This window comes from Odontesthes bonariensis, chromosome 8 (genome assembly GCF_027942865.1).
Source record: "Odontesthes bonariensis isolate fOdoBon6 chromosome 8, fOdoBon6.hap1, whole genome shotgun sequence".
Classification (NCBI taxonomy): Eukaryota; Metazoa; Chordata; class Actinopteri; order Atheriniformes; family Atherinopsidae; genus Odontesthes; species Odontesthes bonariensis.
In genome coordinates this window covers 29864439-29877517 of record NC_134513.1, presented here as the reverse complement: position 1 = coordinate 29877517, position 13079 = coordinate 29864439, and the positions used below count along the sequence as shown (strand labels likewise).

At 46.9% G+C, this 13079-nt stretch overlaps 4 non-coding genes across 4 annotated transcripts; all 4 read left to right on the top strand.

The window, feature by feature from the left end:
* Window positions 1-3447: 3447 nt before the first annotated feature.
* On the top strand, window positions 3448-3536 carry trnay-gua (transfer RNA tyrosine (anticodon GUA)). Its single transcript is given in 2 exon segments — window positions 3448-3484; window positions 3501-3536. It is a non-coding gene; the product is annotated as a tRNA-Tyr (tRNA).
* Window positions 3537-4802: 1266 nt separating this feature from the next.
* trnay-gua (transfer RNA tyrosine (anticodon GUA)) lies at window positions 4803-4891 on the top strand. The gene is given in 2 exon segments: window positions 4803-4839; window positions 4856-4891. It is a non-coding gene; the product is annotated as a tRNA-Tyr (tRNA).
* A 1291-nt stretch (window positions 4892-6182) lies between these two features.
* On the top strand, window positions 6183-6271 carry trnay-gua (transfer RNA tyrosine (anticodon GUA)). The gene is given in 2 exon segments: window positions 6183-6219; window positions 6236-6271. It is a non-coding gene; the product is annotated as a tRNA-Tyr (tRNA).
* Window positions 6272-7535: 1264 nt separating this feature from the next.
* Window positions 7536-7624, top strand: trnay-gua (transfer RNA tyrosine (anticodon GUA)). The gene is given in 2 exon segments: window positions 7536-7572; window positions 7589-7624. It is a non-coding gene; the product is annotated as a tRNA-Tyr (tRNA).
* Window positions 7625-13079: the final 5455 nt, after the last annotated feature.

Below are 13079 nucleotides of genomic sequence, written 5' to 3'. Positions count from 1 at the left end.
CGCTTCCCGGCCGCAATGGCGTCTGGCGGCTTCTCCATGCTGTCCCGGAAGCACGGCATCAGAGTTGGTTCCGGCTCTCCGTGCAGCGTGGAGGAAGTAGCACTGGCCGTGGGGCTGGTTATCGGGCACGGGTCGGTAAAGTCCGCTGCCCGCATGACCAGCGCGGTGGTTTTGTTTTTAGCGAAGGTGGAGCAGGTGCACAGCCTGGTGGAGGCGGGCATCACGGTCAATGGGCAGTTTGAGCCGGTGATGCCGCTGACGCAGCCGGCTACGTGCCTCCTTTTATTAGCGATGAGTTCCTCATTAAAGAACTGTCGAAGCACGGTAAGGTGGTATCTCCCATCAGAAAGGTGCTGTCGGGATGCAAGTCCCCGCTGCTGAGACACGTGGTGTGGTGTTCATGATCCTCAACAACCGGAATGAGGATCTTGACTATCGCTTCCGTGTCCGTGCGGATGAGTTTGAATATATTTTGTTTGCGACATTGTCCACCGTGAAATGTTTCGGTTGTGGTGAGGAGGGACATTTAATTAAGGCCTGTCCCGGCCGCGCTGAGCCGGCTGCACCCGCAGAGCGGCGGGCGGCGGCCATTACCGCCACCCGCCGCTCAGCGGGGCTGCGGGTGGCGGCCGCCGCGGGGCCGGGGGCTTCTGCGGGGTCGTGGGCGGCGGTCGCTGCTGACCGGTTGGCCTGTCTGGACCCTCCACCTGGACTGCTGGCCCAGATTCAGGCCAAGATGGTCACCTTTTTCTGGGATAGGTTTCATTGGGGGCCTCAGTCTGTTTTGTTTTTATCCAGAGACGAGGGGGGCCAGGGCCTGGTCCACCTGGCCAGTAAGACAGCCACCTTCAGACTCCGGTTCTTTCAGAGGTACCTGACTGGACCGAAGGATCTGGTGTGGAGGGACGTGGCCAGCTGCATACTCAGGCGTGTTAACGCTGGATGCTGCTCTGTTTTTACCGATTTTAATTCTCTAAAGTTAAGTGTGTTGCCTCCTTTTTATCGTGGTGCTTTTAAGTCCTGGGCGCTGTTCCACACTCGAAGAAGTGATAAGTGTAACTCTCTGCACTGGATGTTATAGGAGCCTTTGATCTGTGGTGCCAGGCTGGACGTCTGCTGCAGTGCTGTGCCCGGTCTGCAGGGGGCGCTCTGCAGGTCAAAGGTCATCTACCTGCATCAGCAGGTGAGTGTTGCAGGTCCAGCACTCACGGACAGCCGAGCTCTGGGCTCCGTTCTGGGGGTGCGCTCCCTCCGCCTGGTGGAGAGGTGCCTGGAGCTGTGGAGGGCGAGGCTGACGGAGAAGGAGAGGGGCAGGGGAGAGGCGGAACCTGACCCCAGGGACCCGTACCCAGACATCCACCTGAGGCCTGGGTTGGCAGAGCTGAGCGGGCCTCTGCTGACGTCCTGCAGTGCGGTGAAGCTGAGCCTGCACTCGGCAGATAAGAAGGCACTGTACATATCCTATGTTAAAGCCATCCAACAGAAGGGCCTGTGCGACAGGGCAGAGTGTGTGTGGACCGGGAGGCTGGGTGGGCTGAGCCCACAATGGAGGGTCCTGTACAAACCACCTCTGAAAAAGAGAACAGGGGATCTCCAGTGGCGACTTCTACATGGCGCCATCGCGACAAACGCCTTTTTATCTAAGTTTAGTCCCAGTGTTATCAATGTCTGTCCTTTCTGTAACCTGCCCGAAACCCTCTTCCACGTTTTCACTGAGTGCAGCAGATTAACAAGTTTCTTTAGTGTTCTCACTCATGTTTTTGGTTTGTTTGATGTTCTTTTTACTGCACCCATCTTTATTTGTGGAGATAAGTATTGTAAAACACAAAAGGGAAAGTGTACACTCCTTAATTTTTTAGTTGGGGAAGCTAAGTTGTCCATTTATTTAACTCGCAGAGACAAGCTGAAGGGTGAGCCGACCCTTGCCCCGGAAACTCTGTGGAAGTTCCATGTGAAGGCCAGGTTAAAACTGGAGTTTTGTTTCCACAGGCTCACCGGGAACCTGGATGTTTTTGTACAGCAGTGGGCTAACAAAGAGCTTTTGTGCCGAGTAGCTCACGGAAAATTATGATTTGCATCCTTTTTGAATTACTTTGTTGCCTTCGCTGTCGTTGACAATGTTATTTGCATCCTTTTTGACCTGATTTATTGACTGAGCTGCCGTTACCGCTGTGGCTTTCAGTAATTAAATGTAAATAAAGTTGTGTTTTTAAAAATAAAAAAAAACAATCTTCTTGGGTTATTATGGAGGTTGGCAGCTTAACGAAAAAGGTGCATTACCGCCACCTGCTGGACTGGGGTGTGGATGCAAGAGAGCCTACTCTAAAGCCTGGTTTATAGTCGGTAACGCAAGACGCAAAGCAAGACGCAAGAAGAAACGCAAGCCCTTGCGCGGTTGCAAGCCCCCCATTGCGAGCTTGCGTGTGTCACCTCAATTTTCTAAACTTCACGCAAGAAAAGACGCAAGCCTACTACTTGTAAACGACATACTCATCGATCAGACAGCATGCAGAGCATTTACACACAGTGCACTTCACTCCTGCCCGAGCCGAAATCAGCCAGCCTGAAAAGCTGATTTCGCTTAAGCTATAAACTCTGTAAATATATAACTTTAGCAACATTTGAAACATTTTCAGGCGAGAAAGTAGTCGTTTAGACCCCCAAGGTGTTGAAAATCTGACAAAATACCGGCTATTTACAAGAAGAAGAAGCATGAATCCACTCGAAGAGGTCCTGGCGGTAAATTTCCTTTCATCATAGTAGGCTTGTCATTGAAAAAAGCCGCTACTCCACCTACTGTCCTGGTGGTGAATCGCCACGCAGCACACGCAAGCGCCGGCAAAGCTAAATGAAGTATAAACGTCTCGAGCCATTAACATACGCGCAAGAAGAAAGCGCAAGGGCAGTTAAAAGAAGCATAACTCAGCCTTAATGCTAGACTGGGGCTGCACGCTTTTTGGACTTCAAGAAGGCCCACGATCTTTTTTTTTTTTGTCCCGCCCACTTCAAATAAAACCGTGATTGGTCAATTTTCCCATCACTCTCCAAACCAAAATACATAGCTTGGCCTTCCCCGAGATGCGTGAAGTCCTAACCAATTAATGAGCCGGTTAATCTTGCTTCGATAGAGATGGACGATTCTGATTGGATAGTATGTTTCAGGACAGTAACCCTTTCATTGCCGATGTGAATTTGACTGTAAACTTAACTTTGGAACATAGATTAGCGAGAATGTGGTATTAAATGTATTAAATTAATTGAGAGTGATTGAGTTTTTTTTATGTATACATACATTATTATTTAATACTAATATGTTTTTGTTCTGAATTTTTTAAGGCCTTCTCTGAAGGCGTAGAAGGCCCTGAGGGTTCCCCTCTGATGATACGCATCTTAAGCCTGGTTACATACATCCATACAGGATTCATGAAAAGGATGTTGGCTTTGCTCCCTTCGATAGCTCAGTTGGTAGAGCGGAGGACTGTAGGTGCCCAACAACAGTTATCCTTAGGTTGCTGGTTCAATTCCGGCTCGAAGGATGTGCCAAGCTTTGGTGCACAGAGGCTCTTTTGGCCAACTCCGTCAATCCTTTCAAAGCTTTTGGAATATGCTGTTTTACGAAAGCCTGTACCACTCACTATCAGATCTGCTAAGGGCTAGTGGTGCAATGTATATTGCGTCTGACTACGGATCAGAAGATTCTAGGTTCAACTCCTGACTAGCTCGGCACGCTGGTTTTAGTGTCTCACTTCTCCCACTGCTATAGAACAGGATCGCTTTAAACCTTCTACTCCCTGGGTATCCCAGCTCACTTACGCCCCAAAGATACCTCACAGTGTGTCGTCTTGCAACACATGTGGCTGACCCCACGCCGTAAGGAAAGCTCGTCTTCCTCTTTATCTCTGCTGTCAATGATTTTGCTCCAAACACACAAAAAAAAACATGCCTGCCAGCCACATGCCGCAGAGCTACATATGCTATCCTTGGGATACAAAGGTGTTTCGGATCACATCAAAGCCACACACGACAACAACCCACAGCCGGCCGTGATTGTATAGTGGTTAGTACTCTGTGTTGTGGTCGCGGCAACCCCCCGACCTAATTTGTTTGCCTCGCTGAAAAAAGATTCCACTTTCAACTCACATTTCTTAAACTTAAAAAAAAAAAAAATTTGTCTACAGGCCTCTGTCCCGTATCAAAGGTCTTAAAGAATCAAACAGCACAAATGCAGAAGGTCTGCCCATTTAAAGAGCATAAAAGGGGTCAAAGTATCAAACAGGCCCCAATGAGAAATAGTGCCTTTTTAATGAGTCGCCAAGGCCGCATATGCTATGTGTTTTTTAGCTCTTCTAAAGGGAGGGTTTTCGCACACCGCCACACCCAAAGTATAAACATCCTAACAACAGAAGATGAAAATCGTGTGCCAAATGAATGGATGGATAGACCTGACAAAGAAAGAACCAAACAAAAAGGCTGGACTTTTGCGCTGGACAATGTGAGGGTATATTGAGGATCAACATCTGTGTTGGACTATGTGGAGACTTTCCCAGATAGATGCCAGATATGTTTTTGTAACGACTAAATGCATGATAGAAACTGAGGCTGATTTGATCTGAAACGCATCTGAAACTGATGGTTTCTCATCACTTTTTGTGTTTATTTAACTGATAAACAGGCCCAAGCCCCTGGCTCCCTTCCATAACTCATTTGGTACAGCAGAGAACTGCAGGTGTCCCATGATACGCATCTTAAGCCTGGTTACATGCATTCATACAGGATTCATGAAAAGGATGTTGGCTTTTCTCCCTTCGATAGCTCAGTTGGTAGAGCGGAGGACTGTAGGTGCCCAACAACAGTTATCCTTAGGTCGCTGGTTCAATTCCGCCTCGAAGGATGTGCCAAGCTTTTGTGCACAAAGGCTCTTTTGGCCAACTCCGTCAATCCTTTCAAAGCTTTTGAAATATGCTGTTTTACGAAAGACTTTTCCACTCTCTATGGAAATTGCTAAGGGCTAGTGGCGCAATGGATAAAGCGTCTGACTACTGATCAGAAAATTCTAGGTTCAACTCCTGGCTAGCTCGGCACTCTGGTTTTAGTCTCTCACTTCTCCCACTGCTATAGAACAGGATCGCTTTAAACCTTCTACTCCCTGGGTATCCCAGCTCACTTACGCCCCAAAGATACCTCACAGTGTGTCGTCTTGCAACACATGTGGCTGACCCCACACCGTAAGGAAAGCTCGTCTTCCTCTTTATCTCTGCTGTCAATGATTTTACTCCAAACACAAAAAAAAACATGCCTGCCAGCCACATGCCGCAGAGCTACATATGCTATCCTTGGGATACGAAGGTGTTGCGGATCACATCAAAGCCACACATGACAAAAACCCACAACCGGCCGTGATCGTATAGTGGTTAGTACTCTGCGTTGTGGTCGCAGCAACCCAGGTTCGAATCTGGGTCAAGGCAACCCCCCGACCGAATTTGTTTGCATCGCTGAAAAAAGATCCCACTTTCAACTTAGATTTCTTAAACTTTAAAAAAACAAATTTTTGTCTACAGGCCTCTGTCCCGTATCAAAGGTCTGAAAGAATCAAATAGCACAAATGCAGAAGGTCTGCCCATTTAAAGAGCATAAAAGGGGTCAAAGTATCAAACAGGCCCCAATGAGAAATAGTGCCTTTTTAATGAGTCGCCAAGGCCGCATATGTTCTGTGTTTTTTAGCTATTCTAAAGGGAGGGTTTTCACACACCGCCACACCCAAAGTATAAACATCCTAACAACAGAAGATGAAAATCGTGTGACAAATGAATGGATGGATAGACCTGACAAAAAAAGAACCTAAAAAGAAGGCTGGACTTTTGCGCTGGACAACGTGAGGGTATATTTAGGATCAACATTTGTGTTGGACGATGTGGAGACTTTCCCAGATAGATGCCAGATATTTTGTTGTAACGACTAAATGCATGATAGAAACTGGGGCTGAATTGATCTGAAACGCATCTGAAACTGATGGTTTCTCATCACTTTTTGTGTTTATTTAACTGATAAACAGGCCAAAGCCCCTGGCTCCCTTCCATAACTCATTTGGTACAGCAGAGAACTGCAGGTGTCCCATGATACGCATCTTAAGCCTGGTTACATGCAATCATACAGGATTCATGAAAAGGATGCTGGCTTTGCTCCCTTCGATAGCTCAGTTGGTAGAGCGGAGGACTGTAGGTGCCCAGCAACAGTTATCCTTAGGTCGCTGGTTCAATTCCGGCTTGAAGGATGTGCCAAGCTTTTGTATACAGAGGCTCTTTTGGCCAACTCCGTCAATCCTTTCAAAGCTTTTGAAATATGCTGTTTTACGAAAGACTGTTCCACTCTCTATGGAAATTGCTAAGGGCTAGTGACGCAATGGATAACAGGTCTGACTACGGATCAGAAGATTCTAGGTTCAACTCCTGGCTAGCTCGGCATGCTGGTTTTAGTCTCTCACTTCTCCCACTGCTATAGAACAGGATCGCTTTAAACCTTCTACTCCCTGGGTATCCCAGCTCACTTACGCCCCAAAGATACCTCACAGTGTGTCGTCTTGCAACACATGTGGCTGACCCCACACCGTAAGGAAAGCTCGTCTTCCTCATTATCTCTGCTGTCAATGATTTTGCTCCAAACACAAAAAAAAACATAACTGCCAGCCACATGCCGCAGAGCTACATATGCAATCCTTGGGATACGAAGGTGTTTCGGATCACATCAAAGCCACACACGACAAAAACCCACAACCGGCCGTGATCGTATAGTGGTTAGTACTCTGCGTTGTGGTCGCGGCAATCCCCCGACCTAATTTGTTTGCCTCGCTGAAAAAAGATCCCACTTTCAACTTAGATTTCTTAAACTTTTAAAAAAATAATTTTGTCTACAGGCCTCTGTCCTGTATCAAAGGTCTGAAAGAATCAAACAGCACAAATGCAGAAGGTCTGCCCATTTAAAGAGCATAAAAGGGGTCAAAGTATCAAACAGGCCCCAATGAGAAATAGTGCCTTTTTAATGAGTCGCCAAGGCCGCATATGTTCTGTGTTTTTCAGCTCTTCTAAAGGGAGGGTTTTCACACACCGCCACACCCAAAGTATAAACATCCTAACAACAGAAGATGAAAATCGTGTGCCAAAAGAATGGATGGATAGACCTGACAAAAAAAGAACCAAAACAAAAAGGCTGGACTTTTGCGCTGGACAATGTGAGGGTATATTGAGGATCAACATCTGTGTTGGACGATGTGGAGACTTTCCCAGATAGATGCCAGATATGTTTTTGTAACGACTAAATGCATGATAGAAACTGGGGCTGATTTGATCTGAAACGCATCTGAAACTGATGGTTTCTCATCACTTTTTGTGTTTATTTAACTGATAAACAGGCCCAAGCCCCTGGCTCCCTTCCATAACTCATTTGGTACAGCAGAGAACTGCAGGTGTCCCATGATACACACCTTAAGCCTGGTTACATGCATTCATACGGGATTCATGAAAAGAATGTTGGCTTTGCTCCCTTCGATAGCTCAGTTGGTAGAGAGGAGGACTGTAGGTGCCCAACAACAGTTATCCTTAGGTCGCTGGTTCAATTCCGGCTCGAAGGATGTGCCAAGCTTTTGTGCACAGAGGCTCTTTTGGCCAACTCCGTCAATCCTTTCAAAGCTTTTGGAATATGCTGTTTTACGAAAGACTGTTCCACTCTCTATTGAGCTTGCTAAGGGCTAGTGGCGCAATGGATGAGGCGTCTGACTACAGATCAGAAGATTCTAGGTTCAACTCCTGACTAGCTCGACACGCTGGTTTTAGTCTCTCACTTCTCCCACTGCTTTAGAACAGGAGCGCTTTAAACCTTCTACTCCCTGGGTATCCCAGCTCACTTACGCCCAAAGATACCTCACAGTGTGTCGTCTTGCAACACATGTGGCTGACCCCACACCTTAAGGAAAGCTCGTCTTCCTCTTTATCTCTGTTGTCAATGATTTTGCTACAAACACAAAAAAAAACATGCCTGCCAGCCACATGCCGCAGAGCTACATATGCTATCCTTGGGATACCAAGGTGTTTCGGATCACATCAAAGCCACACACGACAAAAACCCACAACCGGCAGTGATAGTATAGTGGTTAGTACTCTGCGTTGTGGTCGCAGCAACCACGGTTCAAATCAGGGTCACAGCAACCCCCCAACCGAATTTGTTTGCATCGCTGAAAAAAGATCCCACTTTCAACTTAGATTTTTTAAACTTTTAAAAAAAAAATTTTGTCTACAGGCCTCAGTCCCGTATCAAAGGTCTGAAAGAATCAAACAGCACAAATGCAGAAGGTCTGCCCATTTAAAGAGCATAAAAGGGGTCAAAGTATCAAACAGGCCCCAATGAGAAATAGTGCCTTTTTAATGAGTCGCCAAGGCCGCATATGTTCTGTGTTTTTTAGCTCTTCTAACGGGAGGGTTTTCACACACCGCCACACCCAAAGTATAAACATCCTAACAACAGAAGATGAAAATCGTGTGCCAAATGAATGGGTGGATAGACCTGACAAAAAAAGAACCAAACAAAAAGGCTGGACTTTTGCGCTGGACAATGTGAGGGTATATTGAGGATCAACATCTGTGTTGGACGATGTGGAGACTTTCCCAGATAGATGCCAGATATGTTTTTGTAACGACTAAATGCATGATAGAAACTGGGGCTGATTTGATCTGAAACGCATCTGAAACTGATGGTTTCTCATCACTTTTTGTGTTTATTTAACTGATAAACAGGCCCAAGCCCCTGGCTCCCTTCCATAACTCATTTGGTACAGCAGAGAACTGCAGGTGTCCCATGATACGCATCTTAAGCCTGGTTACATGCATTCATACAGGATTCATGAAAAGGATGTGGGCTTTGCTCCCTTCGATAGCTCAGTTGGTAGAGAGGAGGACTGTAGGTGCCCAACAACAGTTATCCTTAGGTTGCTGGTTCAATTTTGGCTCGAAGGATGTGCTAAGCTTTTGTATACAGAGGCTCTTTTGGCCAACTGTGCTACTTGACCAGTGGATGGAGGAGATGAAGAGGAAGAGGGCAGAAAAAAAATGTACTCATTCTTTTCATTGACTGTTATTGTGTGTGTGTGTGTGTGTGTGTGTGTGTGTGCGTGCGTGCGTGCGTGCGTGAGTGCGTGCGTGTGTGTGCGTGCGTGTGTGCGCTTGTGTGTGTGTGTGTGTGTGTGTGTGTGTGTGTGTGTGTGACATTCCTATTATCCCAAAGGTGAGTGCTGACACTTCCATTTAAAGTGGGCATCTCCTCATAATTATCTTCTCTAAATCAAGCTTGGCTCAAAGAAAGGTCATATTAGATGGATTTATTAACATTATCAATGTTAAACCTCCAGTCAATGACTAGATACTGAAAGCTCCAAAAGTTTGCAGCCATGTTGTTAAAGGACAGAAGATTTTATTTCGAAGCATCAGCAATCACCCTTACTCCACCGCAGAAGCACCTGCAGTCAATCAGTTCATTAAGCACTGATTGGTTGCAGGTTGAAATAAATACCAAATCACTGCTGGGTACACATGCAGAGCAGGTAGCTTTAGGGGAGTTAGGCTACGGTTTCTTTGACTGGACTGTAGGCGCACAGAAATGACTTGTGGCCTTGGTTTGGGGTAAGTGTTTGCGGCCATGTTTAGAAGTGATGAGTTGTCTTTCTTTTAACTGTAGTGTCTTATTTTCTGTGCAGGGTCTTGCTGGTTTTAGCTCAAGCAGAGCATGTATGTTGTCTATGGGCTTCAGAAGGTGAGCACAACACATTTAACCTGCTACTGTAACTCCCTACAAAAGTAGACTGCTGTCTCTTTCTGTCCTACAGCACAGAGCTCCCTAAATGGCAACAAATTTGCTGGCTTTACTCAACAAGCTGGCAGACTACGACATGTTGGTGTCTATCCCCAGAATCAAGTCAGACAAGTAATGGTTTCTCCACGCTCTGTCCAGAGTAGTAGCCTCGACACACAAGCTGCAGCCAAAAGAGGTTCTCGCCAAGGACTTTCAGCTAGTAGCTATACACAAGCTCCTTCACAGCCAGCCCAGAGTACAGTGAGAATACAGAGCAGCTTGGTGTCAAAACCTAACTGGCAAAGCCCATATTCAAACGGGGTTAATGCTCAAACTGTGCCAAAGCAGTCGTTTCCACTTTCTGCTGCTATCTCAAGTGGATCTTCTGTGAGTCAGCGCAGTCAGAACCAGAAGGACCTCCGTCAGAAAAGAATTCAGCCAGTCCAGCAGGGTACACCGCGTACCAACAAGTATCTATCCAGCAGCCCTACATCTGTTCGTAGTCCTGGGAAAGGCTTCTCCAGTTTGTCTTCTGCTAAAGTTCCTCATGGTCAGCTGAGCTCATCCTCCACACTATTCAGCCCAGTTGGTGCTGCACCACCAGGAAGCTCTGTGAGGATCCAGACATATGCTCGTGCCCCTGCAAGAAAGGTGTCTTTAGGCCGTAGAGCTGACAAACCAAAGCCCAGAGGCTTCTCTTCTCAGGTTTGGATGGGAGAACTGCACATGAGCCAGCCACATTCTGGGACTGGTGCAAAAACCCAAGGAAGCTACAGATCCCGCTCTGCTTCCACTGTGCAGAACCCCAGCAGCAGGTTCTCAGTTCAGGGAGCTCACAAACTCCCTGTTCCCAGGAGGAGCAGCACAGTGGGAGCTTCTGCTCCAGGCTTTGCCCCGGTCTCCACCTACGAGATCCCTCAAAGCTTCGGTGGTGCAACTATAAGACGGCTGAGAGAACCTGCTGACCAGAACAAAGTGAAGGTCCAAAAGCCGCAGCAGATGGTGCAATACAAGCCACAGCTCCCAGGTTTTAATCCAGAATCCAAATGGAACAGGGTCAGCCAGCGCCACAGAATAACTCTGTAGTTTCTGTTCAGTGACCAACCCATTTGTATCTGTCATTCTAATGGTTCAAGAAATCCCCTTGTATACATTTATTTTAAATGGATAAGAATAAAATTTAAATTTTATATTCTAAATCCTGCCTCGAGTCTTGACTCTCCCTCCTGGTCATGTACTGTGACAAATCTCCTCATTACACTTTGTATGCTGTACTATGTGCCCTGTGACTGCCTCCATGCAAGCATTGTAAAACATCCTATCCATAGCGTGCTATACAGTCGGAGGGCTAAACTGTAGTGATGGCAAAACGAGGCTTTTTGAAGCATTGAACCATTGTGTCAAAGTGGTTCACTACTCGAAGCTTCATTCAATTCCCTTGGGTGACATCTACTGGCGTAGCAATTGTTGCACCATATGAAGCCCTGCCAATGTGATGCATATAATAACACGTATGTAGGGGTTTGTAATACCTCATTAAAGATTGATTAATTTACCCATGAAATAATAATTTGCCCTCTCCGGGTCGGGAATGAGATCCTGCCTCAAGTATCTCGAGGTCTTGTTCACGAGTGAGGGACAAATGGAGCGGGAGGTTGACAGGCGGATCGGTGCGCCATCAGCTGAGCCAGAAAGCGAAGCTCTCGATTTACCGGTCAATCTGTGTTCCTCCCCTCACCTGTGGGTAGTGACCGAAAGAACGAGATCGCCAATACAAGCGGCCGAAATGAGTTTCCTCCGCAGGGTGTCTGGGCTCTCCCTTTAAGGCTGAGTTATACCTCTTTTAACTGCCCTTGCGCTTGCGTCTTGCGCTTGTGTTAATGGCTCGAGACGTTTATGCTTCAATTTGCTTTGCCGGCGGTTGCGCGTGCTGCGTGGCGATTCCCCGCCAGGACCGTAGGTGGATAGGGAGAAGCTCGGTCATCCGGGAGGGGCTCGGAGTAGAACCGCTGCTCCTCCGAATCCAGAGGAGTCAGATGAGGTGGCTCGGGCATCTGGTTAGGATGCCTCCTGGACGCTTGGTGAGACACGTCCCACTGGGAGGAGACCCCGGGGAAGACCCCGGACACGTTGGATCTCTGGCAGGGGAACGCCTCGGGGTCCCCCCAGAAGAGCTGGAGGAAGTGGCCGGGGACAGGGACGTCTGGGTCTCTTTGCTCAAGCTGCTGCCCCCGCGACCCGATCCCCGGACCAGCGGAAGATGGATGGATGGATGGAATAATAATTTAAAAACAATGTGAAAATGTTTGGTTTGTCATTCATATTTTCTTTGGGAGTGTGCTTGGTGTAATAAAGAGGGTGCTTGTGTTACTTCAGGTGTTTTTATTCAAGAAAAGTAGTTTTTGCACAGTAGAAGGACTCAAACGGTTTCTTTTTTTTTTTTTGTCAATTTCTCCAGCTTTGGAAAATACTCTGTCACAGGGAACAGAGGAGGCTGGTGTGCTGAAGGAACTGTTTGGGTCGAAATATTCCCACACTTTAGAACGCTTCCTCGATGGTTGCTCCATGAGAGAATAATCCAAAACTCCGAATATCAAAAAACGTGAGCTGTTCGTAACGTATAATACGTGTAGAACGGGGACATGAACCGGGGTTTCAGCCATCTTGAATACACTGAATCGCGGCAAATGTTCAAAGCTCCGCTATCAACTCGAAGCAGTCAGCTGACTCGGTCTGAATGAAGCAGTGAAGTGGTTCAAACGTCATCAGTGACGTCACATGAAGCAAGCTCCGGCCCACTGCTTCACTATAACTACCCCGTCGAGTTTGAAGCGTGCTTCGGAGCTTCGGTGTTGGAGGTAACATCACTACTATCTACCTGACCTGTTTGGCTTCCATGCATGATTCCTGTTTGTTCCATGTTCCTCGACCCTTCCCAAGTTAAGTATTTATTCCATGCCATGCTTAGTTCTTTGTTTATTTTTCCACAGTTAAAGTGATAGTCCAGAGTAGATTCAACCTGGGGTCATTTGAACCGTGATATCCAGCCAAGTAGCCCACCCGCAGTTTTTTCGATATTGGCTGAACATCAGCTGAGTTACTGAGTTATCCCGAATAGCTTCGTACAAGGGTTAATGGATCCTGGTCCGTATCTCCAAAATTACCACACTAAAATCACATGCCATGACACCAAACTTCTACAGTAGTACAAATATGGTCTCTACTCACAAAACGAGGAGTTTATT